Genomic DNA, 27137 nt, shown 5'->3' with positions numbered 1-27137 from the left:
CATATTTAAAGCAGTGTGTAGAGGGAAATTTATAGCACTAAATGCCCACAAGAGAAAGCAAGAAAGATCTAAAATCGGCACCCTAACATCACAATTAAAAGAACAAGAGAAGCAAGAGCAAGCACATTCAAAAGCTAGCAGAAGGCAAGAAACAACTAAGATCAGAGCAGAACTGAAGGAGATAGAGACACACACCAAAAAAAACCCTTCAAAAAAATCAGTGAATCCAGGAGCTGGTTTTTTGAAAGGATCAACAAAATAGATAGACTGCTAGCAAGACTAATAAAGAAGAAAAGAGAGAAGAATCAAACAGATGCAATAAAAAATGATAAAGGGGATATCACCACCAATCCCACAGAAATGCAAACTACCATCAGAGAATACTATAAACACCTCTGTGAAAATAAACTACAAAATCTAGAAGAAATAGATAAATTCATGGACGCATACACCCTCCCAAGACCAAACCAGGAAGAAGTTTAATCCCTGAATAGACCAATAACAGACTCTGAAATTGAGGCAATAATTAATAGCCTACCCACCAAAAAAAAGTCCAGGACCAGACAGATTCACAGCCGAATTCTACCAGAGGTATAAAGAGAAGCTGGTACCATTCCTTCTGAAACTATTCCAATCAATAGACAAAGAGGGAGTCCTCCCTAACTCATTTTATGAGGCCAGCATCACCCTGATTCCAAAGCCTGGCAGAGACACAACAAAAAAAGAGAATTTTAGACCAATATCCCTGATGAACATCAATGCAAAAATCCTCAATTAAAATACTGGCAAACCAAATCCAGCAGCACATCAAACAACTTATCTACCACAATCAAGTTGGCTTCATCCCTGGGATGCAAGGCTGGTTCAAAATACGCAAATCAATAAACATAATCCATCATATAAACAGAACCAAAGACAAAAACCACATGACTATCTCAATAGATGTACAAAAGGCCTTTGACAAAATTCAACAGCGCTTCATGCTAAGAACTCTCAATAAACTAGGTATTGATGGAATATTTCTCAAAATAAAAAGAGCTATTTATGACAAACCCACAGCCAATATCATGCTGAATGGGCAAAAATTGGAAGCATTCCCTTTGAAAACTGGCACAAGACAGTGATGTCCTCTCTCACCACTCCTATTCAACATAGTGTTGGAAGTTCTGGCCAGGGCAATCAGGCAGGAGACAGAAATAAAGGGTATTCAAGTAGGAAAAGAGGAAGTCAAATTGTCCCTGTTTGCAGATGACATGATTGTATATTTAGAAAACTCCATCTTCTCAGCCCAAAATCTCCTTAAACTGATAAGCAACTTCAGCAGTCTCAGGATACAAAATCAATGTGCAAAAATCACAAGCATTCTTATACACCAATAACAGACAAACAGGGAGCCAAATAATGAGTGAACTCCCATTCACAATAGCTTCAAAGAGCATAAAATACCTAGGAATCCAACTTACAGGGGATGTGAAGGACCTCTTCAAGGAGAACTACAAACCACTGCTCAATGAAATAAAAGAGGACACAAACAAATGAAAGTACATTCCATGCTCATGTATAGGAAGAATCAATATCGTGAAAATGGCCATACTGTCCAAGGTAATCTATAGATTCAATGGCATCCCCATTAAGCTACCAATGACTTTCTCCACAGAATTGGAAAAAAACTACTTTAAAATTCATATAGAACCAAAAAAGAGCCAACATTGCCAAGACAATCCTAAGCAAAAAGAACAAAGCTGGAGGCATCACACTACCTGACTTCAAACTATACTACAAGACCACAGTAACCAAAACAGCATGGTACTGGTGCCAAAACAGAGATATAGACCAATGGAACAGAACAGAGCCCTCAGAAATAATACCACACATCTACAACCATCTGATCTTTGACAAACCTGACAAAAACAAGAAATGGGGAAAGGATTCCCTATTTAATAAATGGTGCTGGGAAAACTGGCTAGCCATATGTAGAAAGCTGAAACTGGATCCCTTCCTTATACCTTATACAAAAATTAATACAAGATGGATTAGAGACTTAAATGTTAGACCTAAAACCATAAAAACCCTAGAAGAAAGCCTAGGCAATACCATTCAGGACATAGGCATGGGCAAGGACTTCATGACTAAAACACCAAAAGCAATGGCAACAAAAGCCAAAATTGACAAATGGGATCTTATTAAACTAAAGAGCTTCTGCACAGCCAAAGAAACTACCATCAGAGTGAACAGGCAACCTACAGAATGGGAGAAAATTTTTGCTGTCCACCCATCGGACAAAGGGCTAATATCCAGAATCTACAAAGAACTTAAATAAATGTACAAGAAAAAATCAAACAACCCCATCAAAAAGTGGGCAAAGGATATGAACAGACACTTCTCAAAAGAAGACATTTATGCAGCCAACAGACACATGAAAAAATGCTCATCATCACTGGCCATCAGAGAAATGCAAATCAAAACTACAATGAGATACCATCTCACACCAGTTAGAATACCAATCATTCAAAAGTCAGGAAACAACAGGTGTTGGAGAGGATGTGGAGAAATAGGAACACTTTTACACTGTTGGTGGGAGTGTAAACTAGTCCAACCATTGTGGAAGACAGTGTTGCGAGTCCTCAGGGATCTAGAACTGGAAATACCATTTGACCCAGCCATCCCTTTACTGGGTATATACCCAAAGGATTATAAATCATGCTACTATAAAGATGCATGAACACGTATGTTTATTGCAGCACTATTCACAATAGCAAAGACATGGAACCAACCCAAATGTCCATCAGTGACAGATTGGATTAAGAAAATGTGGCACATATACACCATGGAATACTATGCAGCCACAAAAAAGGATGAGTTCGTGTCCTTTGTAGGGACATGGATGAAGCTGGAAACCATCATTCTGAGCAAACTATCGCAAGGACAGAAAACCAAACACATGTTCTCACTCATAGGTGGGAACTGAACAATGAGAACACTTGGACACAGGGTGGGGAATATTACACACCAGGGCCTGTCATGGGGTTGGGGGAGGGGGGAGGGATAGAATTAGGAGAAGTAGCTAATGTAAATGACAAGTTAATGCGTGCAGCACACCAACATGGCACATGTATACATATGTAACAAACCTGCACATTGTGCACATGTACCCTAGAACTTAAAGTATAGTAAAATAAATAAATAAATAAATAAATAAAAAGAAAGAAAACACAATCAGGTCCAGAGAAAGGACCTGACAGCATAATTACCTAAGATTACTGAGTTGACTCAGTTATATTTTGATATTCTGGAGAGCTACTTTTGAATACAATATGGGAAGAAATCCAATTCTAATTCATAAAATCAGATGCTGTTCTCTCACAGTTTATCACACAGACAATTCTTACATCCCATGTCACATGTATTTGGCAAAATATTTAGTGAGGACATCCTTTAACATCCCGTTCAGAGTAAGTTTAGGAAAAAACATGGAAGCTACCATCTCTGTTTATGTCTGTAAAGAAAATATATTATTCCTTACAAACAACTTTTCTTTTTTTTTTTTTTTTTTTTTTTTTTTTTTGAGACAGAGTCTTGCTCTGTCACCCAAACTGGACTGCAGTGGTGCGATCTCGGCTCACTGCAACTTCTGCCTCCCGGGTTCAAGCAATTCTCCTGTCTCAGCCTCCCAAGTAGCCAGGACTACAGGCATATGCCACCATACCCAGCTAATTTTTGTATTTTTAGTAAAGAAGTGGTTTTACGATGTTGACCAGGCTGGTCTTGAACTCTTGACCTCAAGTGATCCACCTACCTGTACCTCCCAAAGTGCTGGGATTACAGGTATGAGCCACTGTGCCCGGCCCAGACAAACTTCTTTAACCTGTGTGAAGTCAAATTTGGTATCCATTTCTCTTATAATGAAATTAGCAAAATCTGGAGATACAAAATGTTGAATTCTGATCCTCTTATGAAACTACAGTGTCAAGGATTCATGTGCCACCTCTTTCTGGAGAATATTTCACAGAAATATTCTGATCAGGGACCAATGGGATTACCATCCAGGAGAGTGGATTAGTGAGGAAGACTGAAAAACCAAAGAGTGCAAACCGAATTTTCCAACATAGCCTGCGTTTGAGGATTCAGATCCTAAGGCACCACCATCTGAGTCACCTCAGACAAATCATTTTCACTCTCAGAGATTCAGAAAAGAGTTTAGTGCTCTTTTTTTCACTTGTAAAATGGGGTGATAGTACTTGCCTTGCCTTTATGGGATTATTGTTGGGAGCAAAACCATATAACTGAAGTGAAATGTTTGCGTGTGTGTTTTAAAATGCTCTCCACGTGATATCCATGTGGTGTGTCCTCTCATATGTCTACATCTAGAGTGTAATTGTTATATTCAGATTCCATACCAGGGCTTTCTGATACATGAGCTTCATGTCACAGAAGGTACCAATTGGCCATAACAGGTACTAGTGGTTGATATATCCCTGTGAAAGAGACAGGCCAGTCAACAGCCTCATTTTCCCATGGGGACTGCAGGACGTTTTCTCTGCTCCTCCAGCTGGTGCATAAGATCTCCACGAATGCACTGAAAGTTCTTCTGAGAGCACTTGAATACATCCTTACTTCATTCTCTGGGTACATAATTGTGTCATCCATTTTTTCTTTCTTTCTTTCTTTTTATTTTTTGTTTTGTTTTGTTTTGTTTTTTTAGACGGAGTCTCACTCTGTCACCCGGGCTGGAGTGCAATGGCGGGATCTTGGCTCACTGCAACCTTCGCCTCCCAGCTTCAAGTGATTCTCCTGCCTCAGCCTCCCGAGTAGCTGGGATTATAGGCACCCGCCACCACGCCCGGCTAATTTTTGTATTTTTAGTAGAGACAGGATTTCACCTCATTGGCCAGGCTGGTCTCAAACTCCTGACCTCAGGTGATCCACCTGCCTGGGCCTCCCAAAGTGCTGGGATTACAGGTGTGAGCCACCACGCCCGGCCTGTGTCATCCATTTTTTCACAGAGGCTTTGTGGATGTGGACTGTGCATGTTGCAAAAATATCTTCCCCTCCAAGTCTGCTTTCTGATTTCTTTTGGATGCGTGTAACCCCTCACTGAGAGTTTCCTTTGGTCCACTTTATGGTTGTCTGCTTTGAGTCTAAGGATCCATTACTTATGGCTCTTCTTTTGTATGTATTTATTCTCAGGGCTGGGGCTATTTGTGGACTGACATCTGAAGTCTTTCAATTGCCATGGTACAGGAGGAATGACTCTCAAGGCTGATTGCTTTGGGGAACTGATACGGATTATTTCTGGTGCATTGCTTTGCCATATAACAAGTTTTGTGGAGATATGCCATTTGCTGAAATTCGTTCTGACCTGGGCCTCAAGTTTCTCAACCCTGCCTTCCTCTGCCCATGTTTTTACTGCCTGGGAAGCTGAACTCCAGATATAATGTGCTCTACTTTGGTAGCACCAAAGAGATCTGGAGAGAACCTGGAAAGACTCAGAAACAAGATGATTGGGAGACAGAACCCCTAGCCTTGCCCAGGCTCAACAAAGGCTTTTATGCACCTGGTATGGTTTCAGGGACATCCGGCAGTGCCATCAGTCATTATCTTCTCTCTTCTTCCAGGTACCAACATCTTTCCACTTTAAGGGCACTAACGGAGAGCTTGCCGACATGGAAGACTGTACTCCAGGTTTTAATCTATATAACCTAGTTCTGAATAGGAATGTAGGTGATAAAGAACACTTTTCCCACCGGCACCTTCAAACTCATCATTTCCTCTGTATCCAGACGTGTTCCTCTTATCAACTTACCCTAGTAAACTTTGTGGGGTCATCACAATTCTCTCCTATATCATTTAAGATTATGAATTTTGAAAAGTGTTTTCATTTACATGAGCTCATCTGATTCTTACCCCAGAATTGATATGGTTGTTCCTGTTTTATGTACAAGGAAACAGTTTTCGAACATTTTAAAAGAATTGCTCAAGGTAACACAAGTATAAAGTGAGAGAGGAAAGGGAATTCACATCTTGCTCTTGTGTGGTCAGAGATTCTCCCACTCTGAGATCCCACCTTCCTTCATTCCCATGGCCAATCTGTCTCTAGATCCCATCATTTCTTCTTTTGCTATAACTATTGGATTTGTCCCTTCCTGTCCATTCCCCATGGCCACTCCTTTTCCCAGGTCTTTATCACCTCAGCTGGAGAGAGTGGCCTCTTAGGGAGGCCATTGACAACTAAGTTGTTGCCATTCTGCTCTGAAATCTGAATTTTAGCTATATCTGAAATCATGTCACCTATTTAGAGGCATACAAACTTAAAAGTCTGGTTGCCTTTTTCTTCCCTCTAGTATTGCTGATACTTAATAAATAATTTATAATATTATATGTGTATATACACACTCATACATATAAATCCAAGCCTGAAATTTATATATAGACACACACAATGCACATATGTGTACTATATCTGTATACATATATATGTATATGTGATATACATGTATGTATACCATATATCATACTTATCATATATGCTATATGTATATATGTACATATAGCATATATGATACATATAGCATATATGATACTTGTATCTATACATGTATAACATAATATAGTATATATATTATATATGTGTTATGTTCATATATATACATACAAGTGTATGTATACTATATATAGTAGTACTATATATAGTATATATGGCATATATACTATATATGGTGTGTATATACACTATATGGTATATATACTATGTATGGTGTGTATATATATACTATATATGTGTGTATATATACTACACACACACACACACACACACACCAGGTGTCTATACAGAGATTCTTTGATTATAGAAATGAGAAAGGACCGAATGGCTAAATGACTACTACAAAGGTTCAGTGGGGAATGTTTTGTCATTTTGTTTTCAGTTGAGTTATTCTGAACCTTTGGCCTCTGATGGCAGTTCAGTAAGTTAGCCTTATGCTTGGTTTTGTTTCAGTTTTGAATTTTCTTAGTATCACTTAACTCACCTCCTTTTGAAAGCTATTTTGTAATAATATGTCACTTATATGTAAACTCATGGCCTCTTCTTGTTTGCCATAAAAGAATTATCGTTGGTATGTATCATCCGAAATATGTGTTTTGTCATTCTACTAAGAGGTAAAGAGTCACTAATATGATCTCTTAGCCCTAAAGGACTTCAATACTTCTTTGCTTATCTTTGATCAACTTGGGTATAGAACTCTAATTATATAAAAAATGTAACTATCATAATGTCAACCACATTTAACCTTCTTGATATCCCATAATTCTTTGCACTAAGGGCGCAAGGCCAGGTCTTTGCTGACTGCTTGATAACTGAATGAGTGATTATTCTCCTTGTTAATGGACAATGATATAGAAAACTCTTCCATATGTACAGAATATTAATGAGAAGCTGCACAAGCTGAGATAAGACTATAAGATGCTGCAAGCAATCACTTATAAGAACATTATAAAAAATATTACTCGTCAGGGATGTAGCCAGAAGGGGGTCTCCGTGTGACAAATGAGGAGGAAAAAGGCAAGACACTCTTTCCCACATGAATGACCGAGTAATTCACAAACAAAAATGTTGCCTTCGTGGTTTCTAATATTGAGTTTTCCATTTAAATTTTTCAAAAAATAACTTTATCAGAAGGCGTTGCAGATTTTGAAACAGGAAGGGGAAAACTCCTGCCTCCTTCTCTGCCTCTTTAATGCTTTCTGTGCCAGGTGCAGTGTGTCAAGCGTTTGTCCTTGATGAAAAATGACACCCAGATGACTGCTAAAGAAATTTCAACCAACTCTAAAAACTGACCCATCCATAACACTGCTATTTTCCCAGTTTTGTTTGTACTTTTAGGTATTGTCTCTAATTGGAAAACTTGGAAAAGCCATTCTTCTAATCTGCATTTTTGGATGATATACTAAAAGAGGGGGAATGTTAATTGGATATTGCTTAATTCTCCAATTTGATTCCCTTGGGCTCTGTAAATAAGATCTCTGAGTCAGTTCTCCTAATAGACTCATGGAACGTCACAGCCACAAGAGGCTGAGAGATCGTCTAAGCCTGTTTTTCTCAATTGAGTAATGTAGAAACCTCTTTTAAAGGGGAAAAAGAAATCTTATTGATCCCCACTGTAGACTTGAATTATATTTAGAATGCTATCAAAATAAGAATATAAAGTTACATAATGAAATGTGTAATGTAAAATGTAAGATATTTGTGTATGTATTTATTTTAAGTAATACACAAAAAACTAGTTATAAACTCCTTAGAACACATGTGATAATTCCCTTCTTCCACATTTTTCTTTGAGTCAAAGGGCACCTGCATTGTGTACAGGGTCTTTGTTTCGCAGGAACACAACTTTCGTCTAACATGTCCACCTTCGTGGGATTTTTTTGGTCTAGTTTCTAACAATTACAACAACACGCTACTTGGAGTCAATTTAACTGTTAATGCAAACATATAAGTGGGCAGAAAAATAGCATGGTAGTACTTGATTATAAAAATATACCTTTGGAAAATTTTAAGTAAATTATTATAGAAATGAAAATACAAAATTAGAATATTCTAATAATAACAGACAAACCATGTCCTCGAATGCATCTGCAGCAGCTAGTTTGAAAAACATCAGTTTAGACCAACCTTCTCATTTTACAAGAGTAAAACTGTTAATCAAGGTCATAAACAAGCCAGATGTAGAGCTGTAACCAGAATCCAGAATTGAGATCAGTTTCTTTTTTTCTTTTTTTTTTTAAATTTCATATTTACTGAACTTAAAATGCAATTTGGAAGAATAGTACAGGCAATTTTATGAAAACATTAAAAATGATCAAATTATTTATTCTTTAGGAATACCCTTGACATTGTACAAGACACAGATATCATTAAGAAATTGATTGGCCAGGCGCGGTGGCTCAAGCCTGTAATCCCAGCACTTTGGGAGGCCGAGACGGGTGGATCACGAGGTCAGGAGATCGAGACCATCCTGGCTAACACGGTGAAACCCCGTCTCTACTAAAAATACAAAAAACTAGCCAGGCGAGGTGGCGGGCGCCTGTAGTCCCAGCTACTCGGGAGGCTGAGGCAGGAGAATGGTGTAAACCTGGGAGGCGGAGCTTGCAGTGAGCCGAGATCGTGCCACTGCACTCCAGCCTGGGCGACAGAGCGAGACTCCGTCTCAAAAAAAAAAAAAAAAAAAAAAAGAAATTGATTGAAGTATTTAATGGTGTATGAAGAATAATTATTCTGCTTTTTATGTTTAGTAGTTAGAAAATCAACATAAAGAATATCCCCCATTTTATTCTAATGGTCATGCATACGTTTTATTTTTTCAAACAAAATTTTTTTGAAAACAGGTTTGAATAGAACTATTTTATAGGCCCACTGATTTAACAAAATCAATTGGTTGGTCAGTAAATACATATTTCAAAAATTATATAATTATAATTTTTTAAAATTACTCTAAAAATGTCCCAGTTTGAAGATAAGTTATACGGTTATTCTAGAGATGAGAATGGCCAGTCCCACTGGAAATCCACGAGCTGAGAGTGAGGGACGAGGGACTTGCCAAAGGGAAGTTAAAAGGATGGAATGGCTTCCGTGTTGGCAAAACCAACTCTGTGCACTATACACAAGTACCAGATCAGGACTTAGGTTTGCTGACCCAACCTCTGATGCTCCAGTACTGAACTTCCTTTTCCATTGTCCCCCACTCTCTTAAGTTATAACACTTCTTCCCCTTGCTCCTCAGGTAGCCAATTTCTCCATGAAGCTCCAAAGAGCGCAGCTTCTCTAATTCCCTGACAACAGCCAAGAGAGGTTTCTTCTGTAAACATTTTTTGAAACTGCAACAAGCTCAATTCACTGCAAAACAAATTCAAAGCTTAAATCATTGTGAAACCGGTTTCTTGATCTTTAGTACGGTAAATGCTTTGCAAAGCCATACTGCTTTTGCTTGTATAATTTAAATTTACCCGCACCCAAGACTAAAATCAGAGTAAGGCCACTTTGTGTTGTCTTCCATAAGGCTTGGAGTTTTGTATCGTTGGGGACCTGGGAAGCTTTTGTCTGTTCGCTGTTGTTAGCTGCTTTTTACTTATTAGCTGCTTTACTCTTATTTGTTTTTATATTAGTGTAATGTCTTATTTCTGTTGTTGCCATCAGTGTTCAAAGTATGAGAAACAGGAGTGAATAGGAAAAGTTTCTGGAGAGGAGGGGGGAAGCATGTTAGGAAAAAAGATCAAGGTTCCTGGAAGCTGTGCATTTGGCCAAAGCAAACTGAATTTAGATAGTTGGAGCAGTAACAAAAATCTCAGATTTATAGGTAGCTGCTATCCTTGGGGTCATAAATCCCACCTTTGGTGTCAAAAATAAAATAAAAGGGACAAAAAAATAAGGGCCACTGGATGAGGCATTAACTACATTGCCTTCCTGAACCTCAGTTTCCCATATGTATGATGGGGCAGTGGGTGATCTCTAAGAACTTTCAGCTCTGATGTTATGACTGTCATAAGTCATCAGTTTAATTGTTTCTCTACACTTTTCACTGTAGTTCCTCCTATAATTTGGCTCCAAGTTTCGACTGAAATACAATATAACCAAATGAAATATAGTTTGCTCTGAGCCTTTTTTGATGCCCTTAACCTCAGAGAGACATTAGCTGTTTTGTGTTATTAGGTAGATTGATAACAACTTCACTGGATTCTAATTTTACTTGATATCCCTTCTATTTTGTTTGTAATTCTAAATTAAATTTAAGTTAATAGGTTTTGAGCAGAGTTTTGTACCATGTTGTACATGTATAAAGGCAGAGATTATATAAATAATTTTTGTAGGTGATGCCATCAAATGAATATGCAGTGATGTTTATATGACACCTTGAAGGATGGGCAATAAATAAAAAATGAAGGGGGTTTCAGGTTTGTGAGGAGGCTGGCTGGATGAGCCTGGCTTGTTCACGGAGCACTAAAGAGTAAGGGAGCGGTAGGGAGTAGGAGAATTGCAGCAAGACTTTCCCAGAGTTGCCAGACCATGAAGGACCTTGAATGATAGGCAGGGGAGCTTGATAAGCGAACCAAAAAATCCATCAGAGCATTCTGTTGTTTGTGTATAGGTGTTCGCAGCTAAGCATTAAATAATAAGTCCCAATTAGTGTCTGCTTTCAGGTCAGTTGGTTTTGTCTGTCCTTTGGGGATGATGTGTTCTCTTCCTCTTGCAAATCTCTCTGAGCACTTCGTCTCCTCTTAGAGATTTCTTTGAGTGGCCTTGAAGAACTCACTTGGCCTTCAGCTTCCTCATCTGTTAAATGAGGCAATGGAACTAGACTGGGGGGGGTCATGATTCATTCTCAGTCTCTCTGTCTTCCCTGATACACTCCAGGGATGGTACAATCTCATCAGGGAAGAGTCTTACTACAGCAGTGATTATCTACTTATGTGGAGGTGAGGGGGTGGGGATGTATGTAGCTTAGCAAAATAAATCTCACAGATGATTCTCCCGCCAACTTTAAAATCATCGGATCTGATAATTTCTTAAAGTTTTTCCCAGACATGACCTTCTGATTTACAGTCCCAGTTCATGAAAAAAAAATCAATCTGGTCGCTTTGCAGAATATATAGGAAAAAGTAATCATATTTTCAACATTTTGTATTATTTTGTTACAAGTAACAGAATACCCAACTAAAAGTGGCTGTATAGTAAGAATATTTTATACCTCACATCCAGAGGTATGGTAGTTGGATTACTTAATTCAGTGGCTCAATAGTGTTATCAGAACTATGATTTTTTGTTTGTTTGTTTTTCTCTTCTGTTATCCTCAGTATGTTGATCGTATCTCTCCTCTTGTTTGTGAGATGGTTGCAGCAGCTCCAGACATCATATGCAGAAAAACCATGTTAGATGAAGAGGAAGACAGGACATTTCTTATTTTTTTTTTTTTTATTATGGAGGAAAATCTGCCCCAGCCAACTTCCCTCAGCTTCCATTGGCCACATAAGCAATGGTCACATAGCCCCTTCCTAGCTGCAAGAGAGGATTAGAATGTGAGAATCTGGCACATTCAGCTTATAGAGTGGGAGGTGGTTCTTTCCGAATGGGGGCGGGGAGGGGAATGGGTGCTGGGATAGCAACTGATAGTGCTGCCCCATAGGTCCTTTTTCCAACACTCATCTTAAGACCCCCCTTTTCCTTTATGTAGCTGATGGCTAATTAAAGCTAAGTATTTAGCATAAATCAGGGCTTTTGTGAATTATCTGAATAATTAGACTCATTGTACATGCAGGGCCCTTATTTTACTTCATCTAAAAGTTTAATGATAAATGGGCTTCCATTGACCAAAATGAGCTTCTCTTGTACTGAAACTGGATGTAATTTTTTATTGAATTGGGCTTTAGGAAAATAACTTAAAATGTACATGGGATTGTGATAAAGAGCAGCTTAAATTCCCGATTTTTTTTTTCTTTTTGCTTTACAAATCGACATCAGCTACCAAAAATAAGACCAGATTAAATGGGTATGTGAATATTTAATGTAAAATTAGGAATGTGTTGCTAAAAATCAGGAGAGAGTTTAGAGATATAACCGTGAATAAATTGTGAAATATCAGCTTACTTCTCTGCTACAACACTGGCCTAAAGAAGCTTTTCTGTTTCCCCAGCAACCTCGCATGGCATTAGCTTGCTTCCCTCAGAGTAAATTAAATGTGATTTTCAAGTACTACACTTCATTATTTCTGAAATCACAATACCTTGCAGAAATAAGAACATTTCATAAATCACATTGGAGTTTATTTTTTAAGCCAGAGCAGAGAAAGTATTTATTTGGATTTTTTTTTTCTTTAAAATCTACTAAATTTCCAAGGGCTTATAAATTATCTCTCTGATGAGGTGGTAAATGGGACATAGCATGCTTTATTTACTTACAATGTGTTAGTAATTGCCCAATCATATTTTTAAAAGAGTTTTAGTTACCAATGATGTGAAAAAGATAAAAGCCACATCTCAAATGAACTGTATAATTTTATGATCAAAAGTTCCAGAGGACTGAAAAAATCATATTAATACTAACAATCATTTTCTAAAGGAAAACTCTCACATTCATGCATCTGATCACTTGTAAACAATGCGCTCCCAAAGTTGTAGCATATCTTATTTATTATACACACATGCACACACCCACATATCTATATCGCATGCTGTATTTACCCAAAACTGGTCTATTTTAAATTTTGGATAAATGATTATTTTAAAACCTGACCTATCTGCATCCATATCATTTGTGGTGTTTAAAAAATATCTTATATCTGAAATGGACATAACTTGATTTTTCAAACTATTTAGTAACAGGTTGTTAAAGTGCTTTTGAAGCTAACCTGTGTCTCCATTATATTACTTAGCAGAGTTGGCCTGAGATAGGAGTTATTCAGGTAAGTGACTGACTGACTTCAGGTGCTGTCAGGTGAGTGACTTGACAGCAGGAAGGATATTTGGTTTATCTGAGTTATCATCCATAGAGGCTAGAAAGATGGCTGTGTGGATTCATTAATAATGGTTTTTCGACCAAATAGGTTAATTTTTGAATAGAGCCAAGGTTTGCTTTTCTCCAGAGAAAGTAAGAATAGAGTACTTTCACTCCTGAGGGAGTGTAAGATGATCCATCAGGAAGTAGAAAGGAAATATTAAAACTTATATTTATTTTGATTAAAAAAGAATAGTAAAAGTTAATATGTGATTTGCTAGTAGTCTAAGCCTAAAATGCAGTACATGTAATTAAATACGCACATAGTAGGAGTGCATGCTCAGATTTTATCACTGGTAGGGGTAAAGATTACAGAGGTTTGGAGATGACTATCAGTTAGAGACCGTCCAGGTAGGCTGATTTCTGCTGCCCTTCAAGCTGCCCTGAAGTGCTGATGGATGCCCCAAATTGTACCACATGGCCTCTTTCTTTATCAGGAGTTTGGACTTGGGAGTCATTCAGATCTGAATTTGAATCTCAGCACTCCCACTAATTGTGTGACCTTGGATAAAACAGTTCCTTTCTCAGTTTTCTTATCTTTAAAATGAGGACTAAAATGCTTCACATACGGAGTATTGTGAGCATTAATAGAGATATAAAGCAATTGATAGATGGTTGAAATTCAGCAAATATTAGCTGCTTTCAAAGTATGTTAAAATTTTAAACATGTGAGCTGTTATTTGTCATCAGTACTTTTGCATAAAGGAGTATGAGATTCTTTTTTCTCTTTTACTGTGGCAAAATACAAATAAATTTGACCATTTTAACCATTTTAAAGTGAGCGATTCAGTGGTGTTTAGGACATTCACAAGTTGTGCAAACAGCACCACTATCAAATTCCAGAACTTTTTCATCACCCCCACATGAAAACCCCATACTAATTAAGCAGTTACTCACTAATTTCTCCTTCCCCCAGCCCTTGGCAGCCACTAATCTGCTTTGGGTCTTTATTGTGTTTGCCTATTCTGAACATTTCATGTAAGTGGGATCATAATATGTGCTGTCTTTTGTGTGAATGGCTTTTTTTTTTTTTTTCCAGCAGAGTTTCACTCTTTGTGCCCAGGCTGGAGTGCAATGGCATAGTCTCGGCTCACTGGAACCTCCTCCTCCCAGGTTCAAGCAATTCTCCTGCCTCAGCCTCCCAAGTAGCTGAGACTACAGGCACCCGCCACCATGCCTGGCTAGTTTTTGTAATTTTAGTAGAGACAAGTGTTCACCATGTTGGCCAGGCTGGTCTCGAACTCCTGACCTCAAGTGGTTCCCTGCCACAGCTTCCCAAAGTGCAGGGATTACAGGCATGAGCCACTGCGCTTGACTGTGAATGGCTTCTTTTACTTAGCATCATGTTTTCTAGTTTCACCCACATTGTGGCACATATCAATACTTAATTCCCTCCTTTTTTTTTTTTTTTTTAATTTATTTTTAAGTCAAGGTCTCACCCTGGCACTTATGTTGGAGTGCAGTGGCACGCTCATGGCTCACCACAGCCTCGACCTCTCGGGCTACAAGTGATCTTCCCACCTTAACCTTCCGAGTATCTGGGACTACAGGTGTGCATGCATGGCTAATATTTCTGTACTTTTTTGTAAAGCCAGGATTTTGTCATGTTGCCCAGGCTGGTCTCGAACACCAGGGCTTAAGCTGTTCACCCACCTTGGCCTCGCAGTGTTCTGGGAGTAACATTTCTTTGTATGAATACATCACAGTTCGCTTATCCAACCATCAGCTGATGGACATTTGAGTTGTTTCCACTTTTTGGCTACTGTGAATAGTACTGCTATGAACATTTGTGTATCTTTCTTTGTGTGGCCATATACTTTCAATTCCGTCATGTATAGGAATAGAATTGCTGGGTCATAGGCCGGGCGCAGTGGCTCACTCTTGTAATCCCAGCACTGTCAGAGGCTGAGGCAGGCAGATCATGAGGTCAGGAGTTCGAGACCAGCCTGACCAACATGGTGAAACCCCGTCTCTACTAAAAATACAAAAATTAACTGGACGTGGTAGCGGGCGCCTGTAGTCCCAGCTACTTGGGAGGCTGAGGCAGGAGAATGGCATGAACCCAGGAGAAGAATGTTGCAGTGAGCCGAGATCATGCCACTGCACTCCAGCCTGGGTGACAGAGCAAGACTCCATCTCACCAAAAAAAAAAAAAAAAGAAAGAAAGAAATTGCTGGGTCATATGGTAATTTTATGCTTCACCTTGTGAGGATCTTGGGATTCTTTTCTCAAACCCATGCTTTGTCAAATCTGTATTTCAGAGAAGATCCTGCCTGCATGCAGCCAAAATTAATCCAAATATGTCTTATGATGCAGATGATAACTACTTTGTCCTTATACTCCTTAGTGTTCTCTAGTGCTCCCTAGTGCCTAGGCTATCTCCTAGTAGTTTGAGTTGCCACATTGGCTGCTGAAGAATAATATCAATTTGTATGATGGCAAACTCATATCTATTCCTCTAGCCCATACTGCTGTGGGATCCCTGAAAGGGGGGCTCCTGTCTTGGCATCATTCTTGGCGAAACTCCACGCTGACCCTCTTTTGCCTGTACTCCGCTTATGGGGCAAGAAGATTCTGAGGGATGAAGAGATGAGCACCCCTAGAGCCCATGCCTCTCCTATACTCCACTCCAGGTACCTAGGACACAGAAATTCTCCCAAACAGCCCCGAGCCTGCCTCCAGGGCCTACATGAGCCTCATCCCGGGCCGTATTCTCCCACTGGTGGACCATGACACTGGCATATGTACCGCTAGACCTTGGCGGTAGTCAAGGGCTGCTTGAACCTGCAGGCTATGATGCAAATATGTCTGCATCATAAGACATATTTGGATTAATTCTGGCTGCATGCAGGCAGGGTCTCTGCATGTAAGAATCCTCATGTAAGTGTAGAGCCCACGTAGGAGTGGGAAGAGAAGAGGGGTTGGTCTGGGTATTACGGGATGGTGTTCCCTTCATTACCACATTCTGACCCCACCCTCCTAGGAACTTGAGAATTCTCTGTTTGAAACTGGCCTTCTGCAGTGCTGCGGGTGTCGTTATTTCATTTCATTTTACCGAAATTCTCAAGAGTAGTTTACCTCAGGCACATCTTTAAGGAGTACACGTGTTTTTCCTGCTAGGTCCTATTCTCACAAAATCCTCCTAATTCTGGGAAGGGTTTACCCAATGTTCATATTACCAGAAGAAAGGGCCGCATCATGTGGTTGGACGGTAGCACCGCCAAGAAGAGACTTGCGTCTCTGCCTCCTCCTTCAGTGAGTTAACCATTTGATAGCATATGCCATTCTCCCTGTCCAAGCACATAAGCCTTAAATCACAAGTTCTCTTGAATTGCAGCCCCAGGGCTATTTTTCAGTGACTGGTAGATAAGTTGGACCATTCTGCCTTGTTTTCCAGAAAACAATGTAATTTTCCTATTTGCATAAAACTGAAAGTCCCACTCTAGCTATTATAAAATTAGAACTCTGCCCTGATAATTTTAAGCTAATATTCAACATTTGGCAAAAAAGATATGGGACAGAAGAGGACTTAGTTTGTTCTTTAATATTCTTGAGTCTCCTTTCTGTTTTTAGCGGCACTCCCACTTAGGGTTACCGAAATCACAGATAACTTTTGGCCATTTGTAGATATTTTCCATTACACATTAAGCCCAAACTCATGGATTTGTGAATTCGTTACTGTAAAATAATATTCCCTTTGACCCACTCAGTACTCTTGCTGAGCACCCGCTCTTCCTCTGTGACCTAGAGGAATAACAGAGTTCCTTGGTTGGTGAAGAGATGACTTCTTCACAAATCAGCTGAGTCTGTGTGAGTCCTTCATGCGACCTGAACCTAACTAGCCTAAGCTGGCCTTGAATGATCTTCTGTCCATGTCCCTAACACTTTTTTTTTTGGAAACAGAGTTTCACTCTTGTTGCCCAGGCTGTAGTGCAATGGTGTGATCTCAGCTCACTACAACCTGCGCTTCTCGGGTTCAAGCGATTCTCCTGTCTCGGACTCTCGAGTAGCTGGGATTACAGGCATCTGCCACCATACCCGGCTAATTTTTGTATTTTTAGTAGAAGTGAAGTTTCACCATGTTGGCCAGGCTGGTCTCAAACTCCTGTCCTCAGGTGATCCACGCGATTCAGCCTCCCAAAGTGTTGGGATTTACAGGCATGAGCCACTGCGCCCAGCCGTCCCTGACACTTTCAAAAAGACAGTTTGAATGAATGTTATTAATGCCAAAGTCGTATGACTTATAAAAAAAGGTCAAATACAAAATAAATCGCTTCATTTATGTATTCATCTTCTGTGTGTTCAGCTCAAGCCCTGTGCTAGGATATAGGGATCTGGAGATGAATGCATGAGTCTGTGTTACAGACTCACAGGCTGCCCAGACTAGGAGGGCACTTTAAGATTATGTCGTCTAGGGCCGGGCAGGGTGGCTCATGCCTGTAATCCCAGCACTTTGGGAGGCTGAGGCAGGCAGATCACTTGAGATCAGGAGTTCAAGACCAGTCTAGCCAACATGGCAAAACCCTGTCTCTCTGCTAAAATTACAAAAAAATTAGCCGGGTGTGGTGGCTCGTGCCTGTAATCCCAGCTACTCAGGAGCTGAGGCAGGAGAATCGCTTGAACCCGGGAGGTGGAGGTTGCAGTGAGCCAAGATCACGCCACTGCACTCCAGCCTGGTGACAGAGTGAGACTCTGTCTCAAAAAAAAAAAAAAAAAAAAAAAAAGATTATGTCATCTTATAGATAAGGGGACTGCTACTGATTTTCTGGGCTCTCTTAACTTGTACGTCTTTAATGCTCTTGTTATCATATGACTGCCCTGATCCTGGTGCATGGATGTAACTCGAGGGGTTAAGACTGCTCACCTGAGATGCCTTCGGTTATTTTATTTTATTTTATTTATTTATTTTTTTTTTTTTGAGGCGGAGTCTGGCTCTCTTGTCTAGGCTGGAGTGCAGTGGCCGGATCTCAGCTCACTGCAAGCTCCGCCTCCTGGGTTCACTCCATTCTCCTGCCTCAGCCTCCCGAGTACCTGGGACTACAGGCGCCCGCCACCTCGCCCAGCTAGTTTTTTGTATTTTTTAGTAGAGACGGGGTTTCACTATGTTAGCCAGGATGGTCTCGATCTCCTGACCTCGTGATCCGCCCGTCTCGGCCTCCCAAAGTGCTGGGATTACAGGCTTGAGCCACCGCGCCCGGCCGCTTTCGGTTATTTGCATATGCCTTGGGAAGCTGGGAGCTCCATGCCTAAGTATGGGAGCAGACACATATTCTCAGCTTGTTGAGGTCAGTGGCATTCCCTCTCATCAAACAGGCTGTGAATTTGGTGAGCTGTGTGTATTCTCTGTCACACTGAATCTCACCGGGTGCCGTGGCACACTGGTTTACTGCACGTCCATTACAGCTACATGATCAACATGTGACTTATTGACTTATTTTTTTCCTTTTTTCAAATGTTATTGAAGTATAATTGACAAAAATTACGTATTTGAGGTGTACAGGGCCAGGCCTAAGGGCTTATACCTGTAATTCCGGCACTTTGGGAGGCCAAGGTGGGAGAATTGCTTGAGTTCAGGAGTTCGAGACCAGCCTGTGAAACATAGGGAGATCCTGTCTCTACAAAATAATAATAATAAAAATAGCCAGGCACGTTGGCATGTACCTGTAGTCCTGGCTACTTGGGAGGCTGAAGCAGGAGGATGTCATGAGCCCAGAAGTTGGAGGTTGCTGTGAGCTATGATTTCACAACTGCACTCCAGCCTGGGTGACAGAGATTCTGTTTCAAAAAAAAAAAAAAAAAAAAAAAGCAACGTTTTGATATACATATACATTGTAAAATAATTACTACAATCAAGCTAATTAACATATCCATCACCTCACATAGTTAACATTAGCATGCCATTTATTTTTACTATGACTGAGGCTCCACACTGCTGGGAATGATTTTCCAGATGAGGCATGAACTGGATTAGTAAAGCGTTGTGGGTACCAGTGGCCATGAACAGAAGTAACAGGCAGAACTTAATTCAGGCCAGCACCAAGGGAAACATAGTGCCGACCTTGGCATATGTTAAGAATCTGTCTGAGGCATGTTTGAGAGAGCACTGCTATCAGAGCAGTAAATAGTTCCATCCAGACAGCCAGATGGCTGTGCAATAAGTGTGGATATATACCTAAACATAGAGAAATAGTCATTGTAAGGCCATTATCATTCACATGCTTTGGGCTGTTCTGAATCCTTTGATCTCTTTACATGTGTCGTCTAAGATGTAGTATTTGTTGGTGTGCCTTGCTCACAGAACAGCTGAGAAACACTATCCTAGTGAAACCTGCTTCTGCTTGCTGATGAACTATTATTGAAGCCCCGTGGAAAACGTTAGGAGTAAATTCAGGGAAGAGACAGGTCCTATCTGGCTGGGATAACTAGGAAAGGTTTCATAGGCAGATTTTGTATTTGAGCTAGACCTTGAAACCACTTGCACAAGTACAAGATGGAAGACATGGACTTAGCAGTGACCGTGTGAAAAAAGATTTGGAGTTTTAATCAACAGTGAGACCATAAATTAAACGTCGTCTTTAAAACGTTATCAATCCCTCCTTTGTGTGGGAAATTAGCTAGGTGCTAGAGACAGGGAGTTCCATCAGGCCTTTGTCATGCTCTGGAGTTTACTTGGGGAAGATATGCTAATAGACAGCTATTATAGATGTGAAACTACCTGCCCATTTGGCACCTGAAAGCAATTTGGAGGGCCTGGAGCACAGGGCTCAAGCAGTCTGCAGTAAGAATTGAGGCTGAGGCCATGAGCAGAGGTCTTATCATTGAGGGCCTTGTCAAACATTTTAAAGAGTTTGTGCTTGATCATGTATGAATCAAGAATGCAAGATGTGATTGCCCAAGAATTTACCAATTTTCACCATCTAATATGCCATTGATTGCAATTTGCATCATTGATCTAAAATGATCTTTGTTGGAAAACATAAACTGTGCCAGGCACGGTGGCTCAAGCCTGTAATCCCAGCACTTTGAGAGGCCGAGACGGGCGGATCACGAGGTCAGGAGATCGAGACCATCCTGGCTAACACGGTGAAACCCCATCTCTACTAAAAAAATACAAAAAAACTAGCCGAGCGTGGTGGCGGGCGCCTGTAGTCCTAGCTACTCGGGAGGCTGAGGCAGGAGAATGGTGTAAACCCGGGAGGCGGAGCTTGCAGTGAGCTGAGATCCAGCCACTGTACTCCAGCCTGGGCAACAAAGCGAGACTCCATCTGAAAAAAAAAGAAAACATAAAGTGTTACACATTAAATAGATGCAGTTATTGCTCCCTTCCAGATACATTAAAATGTAAAAAATAATGACCTTCAACATTAAATATGATTATTTGATGTTAGGCTGTGTTAATTGAAGTTTAGGATCTACAGTGATGGAGATGTTACTTGCATTGCCGATCACAGTGAACCTGTGTGAATTTATGGTTCGTTTTAAGAGAAACAACTAGGCTGGGTTTGGTGGCTCAGGCCTGTAATTCCAGCACTTTGGGAGGCTGAGGTGGGAGGATCACCTGAGGTCAGAAGTTTGAGGCTGCAGCGAGCTAGGATTGTGCCACTGCATTCCAGCCTGGATGATGGAGTGAGAGCCTGTCTCTAAATAAGTAAATAAATAAACAAACACCTACACAAACCAAGTGCGTTAGAAGAAAAATGACTAAGCTAGAGAATGACTCCACCATTTCCTATGCAGAAAAAATGCAGGAATCATGTGAGCGCTTGTAGTACTCCACACTTCATCTGTCCCTGGAACTTTCTTCCCACACTCAAGACCAGGATTTATCTGTCTTCCTCACTAGACACTTAAGTTTCATGAGGCAGGGAGTGCTGTTCCCTACCATATCCCTAGCACTAGCACAATGCTTGTCTTATATTTGACACTTAATATATGTTGAATGAATGAATGAGTGAATGAGAGGCTAAGGGTTGGGGGTGGAGGTGGCGAGAGAGATTACTGTTAAATCTTGGGAAGCATAGTATGCGGAAGTGGTAACATGCTTTTTTCCATATAGTTGCCTTCATAACATGAGGCCCGGGGGGAAACAGAACTCTTATCCCTTCTAGTTGCCCCAAACTACAAAATGAGTAGTTTATGTACTGTAGCAATGTAACTTTATTTGGGGCAATCTGATGATTACTATAGTCATTCTTTCCTGAAAATATTGCATATATACGCATACAAGCAAAGCTTGAAGACAATATCAAGGGGTTCAATAAACCTTCGACAGCCCATTTGTTGACCCCAGGTAAAAACCTCAATCCTGGCACTTTGCAGTTAACAGAGCACATTATCTCCGGAGTAGCAACACTGTGGAGACAGCAAGGCCACACTATGGAACCCATCATTCAGGTGAAGAAAATGAAGTTGAGAGAAGTGAAGTCATTTGCCCAAGGTCACATAGCTAATAAATACTGAAGCTGGGATGTGAGTCCAGTTGTGTCTGACTCCGGATTCCAGAGGCTCCACAGTTCACCGCTGTGAGTTTGGTGTCCCAGGTACTCAAACAGGCTGTGTTTCCTCTTGGCAGGCATACAGAGGTGACATGAACATTAAAACGGTGGATGTCGGCCGGGCGCGGTGGCTCACGCCTGTAATCCCAGCACTTTGGGAGGCCGAAGTGGGTGGATCACGAGGTCAGGAGTTCGAGACCATCCTGGCCAAGATGGTGAAACCCCATCTCTACCAAAAATTAGCTGAGTGCTGTGGCGGGCTAATCCCAGCTACTCGGGAAGCTGAGGCAGGAGAATTGCTTGAACCCGGGAGGCGGAGGTTGCAGTGACCCGAAATCAGACCACTGCACTCTATCCTGGGCAGCAGAGCTCAAAAAAAAAAAAAAAAAAAAAGGTGGACGTGAAATACTTCACAAATGTTCACAAATGTGTAAAATGCTTTACAGATCACACACTGCTGGATGCATGTATACTTACCATCAGAGAAGGTGTGGGGCATAGTGCGGAAGGAGACAGATGATCCATTGAATCCCGTTTTGGGCATTTAGCAGATGTGTGACTTTGGGCACGTTATTTAAGTTCTTTATGTTTCAGTTTCTTTATCTGTAAAATAGGAGTAATAATAATACTTATGTGTTAGAGGCTCAAATGAGATAATATGTGTACAGTGCCTAGTATAGCACCTCAAAACTGGTAAAAACTCAATAAACTGTAACTGTTCTCAATAAATGACATCTAGCATTGAAGTCATTGTGATTATTATTTGAAGTAATTTTAATTTTAATAACTCCTTTACTCTCTAAGGAGGGACTCCGATCCTTCATGAGCAGTTCTCTGAATAAGTTGTTCTGTACCTTTATAAATCCAAGTTGTGAGGCTGTATGGAGATGCTGCTTCAACACATGCCACAATGTACATTGGCCTATTCAGATTTTGTTTTTTAATTCTAAGAGCAAAAAAGATCAGGTTAAAAAATAGTGAAAATACTGACCATAATTTGTATCATTTTAGTGGACAAAAAAACTTAAATTTAATATTCGTAGTTTGACAATAAAATAATATACCTGTAACTTGCCTAATTTAAAGCAGCCTCAAGAAAGGGAAAGCAGACAATTCAGCATTCACTTTAAAAGTAGGCATTTAGCAGGCATGGTGGCATGTGCCTGTAGTCCCAGCTACTGGGGAAGCTGAGGCAGGAGAATCGCTTGAACTCGGGAGGCGGAGATTGCAGTGAGCTGAGATGGCGCCACTGCACACCATCCTTGGCAACAGAATGAGACTCCATCTCAAAAAAAAAAGCATTTAGGCTGGCCATGGTGGCATGTGCCTGTAATCCTAGTTCTTTGGGAGGATCCCTTGAGCCTAGGAGTTCCAAGACTGAAGTGTGATCAGGCCACTGCGCCCCACACAGGGTAGCAGAGTGAGACCCTGCTTCAGGAAAAAAATGAAAGAAAAAATAGACTTTCCATCCAATTGACTAAATTTTAAAAATATCTATAGAAGGCATAGAGGTATTCACAGCGTAAGTGAAGAATTCTCCATTTTGGAACGCTGGGCATCAGGGAGATAAGAGTGAGGTGACAGCTAGTGTGCTGGGAATGGTACAAAACCAGTACTGACAACTTCTGACATCCTACGGTAAAACAGAAGCAGTATTCAATTTTCCTATGTTGCCACTAATATCTGTGAATTATCAGTTTTGGCAAATAGTTGTTCAATTAGGAAGACAGTTGACAAATACTTCCCTTTTAGATTTGAATGGCAGATAGCATTTACATTGAAAGTGGCACAATGATATTTTGACAAAATGATGTCAGGAGGGTTTATCCCAGTTAAATTTTTCTAAGCTTTTTTCCTTTCCTCCAAGTGAAAGCAGCTGGAGTGCAGTCTGGTTATGTGTCATATCTTTCATTTCAGCCTACTCTATATGTTTTTGTACACTATTGAATTGCCAATTTCAGGAAATATACTGGCAAAATCCATTTGTCTTAAGTTTTGACTGTCTTTACTTTTATAGGATTTGAGAACAATTCTTTTAGGCTTTGAATAATGTGAACTACCAACCAAGATGCCAAATTCATCACTGATGCTTTATTTTTTTCCTTCCAAAATGCAAGGTTTTTTGTTGTGGTGGTGGTGGTGGTGGTGGTGGTGGTGGTGGTGGTGGTGGTGGTGGTTTTTTGTTTTGTTTTTTTTTAGATTTGCAAACTTTCTATGGCTCTTGCAAGGGAGAGCATCAGATGCAGAAAATTAACTCATGTTTTTATAGAAGCAAAAAAATGTGGGGCGGGGAGACTTGGAACTTTACAAGTGCTGGCAATTAAAATGATCACATAGTTTTTATCTTTGCATTTAAAGTGGAGAGTTGAGGCAACTATCTAAGAGGGAGGAAAGTCTTATATTTATATCAATTATTTGGTTTAAAGGCTTGCTTACTCCCCTCCTTGAATGTTATGGACAGGGGCTTCCTTTGGTCAAGGCCAAGTTTGCATTTGCTGAGCTATAAAGGGAAGTACCAGCTATGGTCTTTCTATTCGGTGTCCTTCCTACCTTTATTGCAATATTTCATCTATATAATAGGAATATCAGCAAAGCTCAAAATAAATGGCTGTATTCCTTGGAAATTAGCAGACATATAGTATTAGAAAGCAACCTATACAAGTGATGCCTTAAAATGTAGGGTGCTAGTATTTATTTCTGTTTGTTTTGATTCTATTCCCCATCACACAAAAGAGGGAAGATATTTGGCATTAAAAGTATCTGACTTTGGCCTGTGTTTGAATAATCCTTGAGGCATTATTATAATTAAGGGGACTGCCCTTTGATTCTTCTCTATTACTATCACTTTTCCAAATTTTTTTTTTTTTTGCATCACAGAAGAAAGTGAAAGTGTTAGAAATTAGTAAGGATTAACATACACACTTCTTCCTGCCATTTCTTATGACTGTCTGCCAAAGCTCCTCACTGAGTGAAACAGAAAAATATTGTCAAAAAGATACAAATGTTGAAGTCTATAATAAAATATAGCGTCTATATTACACATAGGCAAGCAGTAGCTTTTGGAAGAGAGCTATCAGCTCACATCGACTTAGGAGGAATTTCCTCATGTTATTTTAATATGAAAGGGTGTGAGTGACTATTTAGAATAGAGAAGGGACTTCCACTGAGTTAGATTCCAGGTCTACAAACAGATACTCTGCTATTGTTGCTTGCAATTATTTCTTTTTATAGGGGATTGTACTTTTTCAATGTGATGATGAATGGTGTTCTAGAAATGTATTGATTGAGTGTATTAAAAATAAGATCTTCTATTTTTGCATGAAATAACAGGTGAAAAGATGAGTACTCAGTGATGAATGGACCCCGTGCTTGTCGAGTAGAATAGTGTTTTGTTACCTGGACCTATTTAATTTTTCTGTCTCTGTTGCAATCATTAAAGAGCACAATCATCGTCTTGTTCCTTTTTCTTTCCACTTTTTTAAAATTTGGTCTATCTTGGGTTAGTTCTTTATCAAGACAGCAAAACTCTGTTGAGTGATAGGGATGAGTTTTCTTCTACCACATGCCTTTAAGAGAATGTAGATAGGGACTTAAATGGTGATTTCCTTTCTCTTCTATTTGTGGGGAGAGATGTGGACTTGGTTACTTTGGTCCTGTAGCTGGGAATCTTGTGGTCTGCTGTGCCATCCACTCTGGAATTCAGTTTGATTCACTTCATTTTCATATCAAGCAATTTGGGAGAGTGCTGGGCTATGCCCCAAACAGCTCTGACCCCTAAGACGTGAGGAAATCAGTCAGTCCAATAGTTACCTGCCTCCCCTCCTCACTTCCCAAACAGAGTTTGAACAATAGTGCCTCTTCCCATCCCAGATGCAAAAACAACAACAAAACCCTGCTTGCCATTTACAGGGAGAGGGCTAGAGTTGGTGGTGGTGGGGGAGCAAGTTGTCCTTAGGTCAAGACCACCCAAGCATTCTTAGTAGTTTTGGGACCCAGCCTAGGATGTGGATAAGAAGGAGGAAACTGTGGAAGAAATGCTGTGAGGGATTTCAGAATGTCAACTTGCACTGACTTAGGCTTTCCCACGGCAGTGGATTGCAGTCTGGCTGAGCTCTCAGTTACTTGATGTTGGAAGAAAGCAGCATGAAGGAGTGGAAAGAGCCTGGAATTTGGAGTCAGTGAGCCAGTACCTGAGCCCCTGCTCTGTGACTCAAGCAAGTCGTTGCACCTCTCTGAGCCCTACCAACTTGAGTGTCTAATCCAACAAGAAACTTCAAAGCACTTTCTAAAACCACAAAACACTAAATCTGTGTTGCTTATTTGTGTGAGAGCTCAGGAGTAGAAATGTAGATCTGAGCCATCAATAGAAATGTGAGAATGAAAGGCTAAGAGAAGTCTTACGAGATTTTTCTGACAATTCAACTCTTTAAAATGATCAGATGCGATAAACCCAGTTTTTCTCATATCAGTTTTGCTTCTCCTGTTGTTGACTTTCCTTAACAATCTTTCCCGTTGACAGTGAATTTTAGACCTTCCCTTATAAAGCTACAAGCCTGGCAGGTAGACTTCTCCCACAGTTTCAGTTACATTTATCTATTCAAAAAGAGACTTTTGCGGATCAGCCTTGCCACGCTGTCCATTTATTTTATGGGACATCTCTTCCTGAGCCTCCAAAGTTAAGCCGAGGGACCTCTTTGCCCCAGCACCTGAGAGGACTTGCCCACCACTGTGGGGATCCCAGCAGTTGGAGAGGAGGTAGAGGGTGGGGGTACAGCCCCTTGCTCTCTAGCTGGGGAAGAAGAATAAAGATGAAAATGGAGAATTAAAAATTTATTTCCAAAGCTCTAAACTTTAGATATTGGCTCTTCCTTACTTGAGAGGTAAATCCTATGAATTTTTGTGATTCAGTGGGTTTAATAAATGATTGGAGGGAGGGTCAGGGTAGGAGGCACTGAAAATTGTGAACTGCAGCTAGATTAAATTATCTACAATACATAACTCCGAACAGTCATTTCACCGCAGGCTAAGGCTTCCGTCACAAAGCATACAATGATTTGTTTTGTTATTTTAATGACAGTTTTCAGAAAACATCATAAATTCAT

The sequence above is a fragment of the Macaca nemestrina genome, chromosome X (assembly GCF_043159975.1).
Source record: "Macaca nemestrina isolate mMacNem1 chromosome X, mMacNem.hap1, whole genome shotgun sequence".
NCBI classification, from domain to species: Eukaryota; Metazoa; Chordata; class Mammalia; order Primates; family Cercopithecidae; genus Macaca; species Macaca nemestrina.
This window is presented reverse-complemented; position numbering follows the sequence as displayed.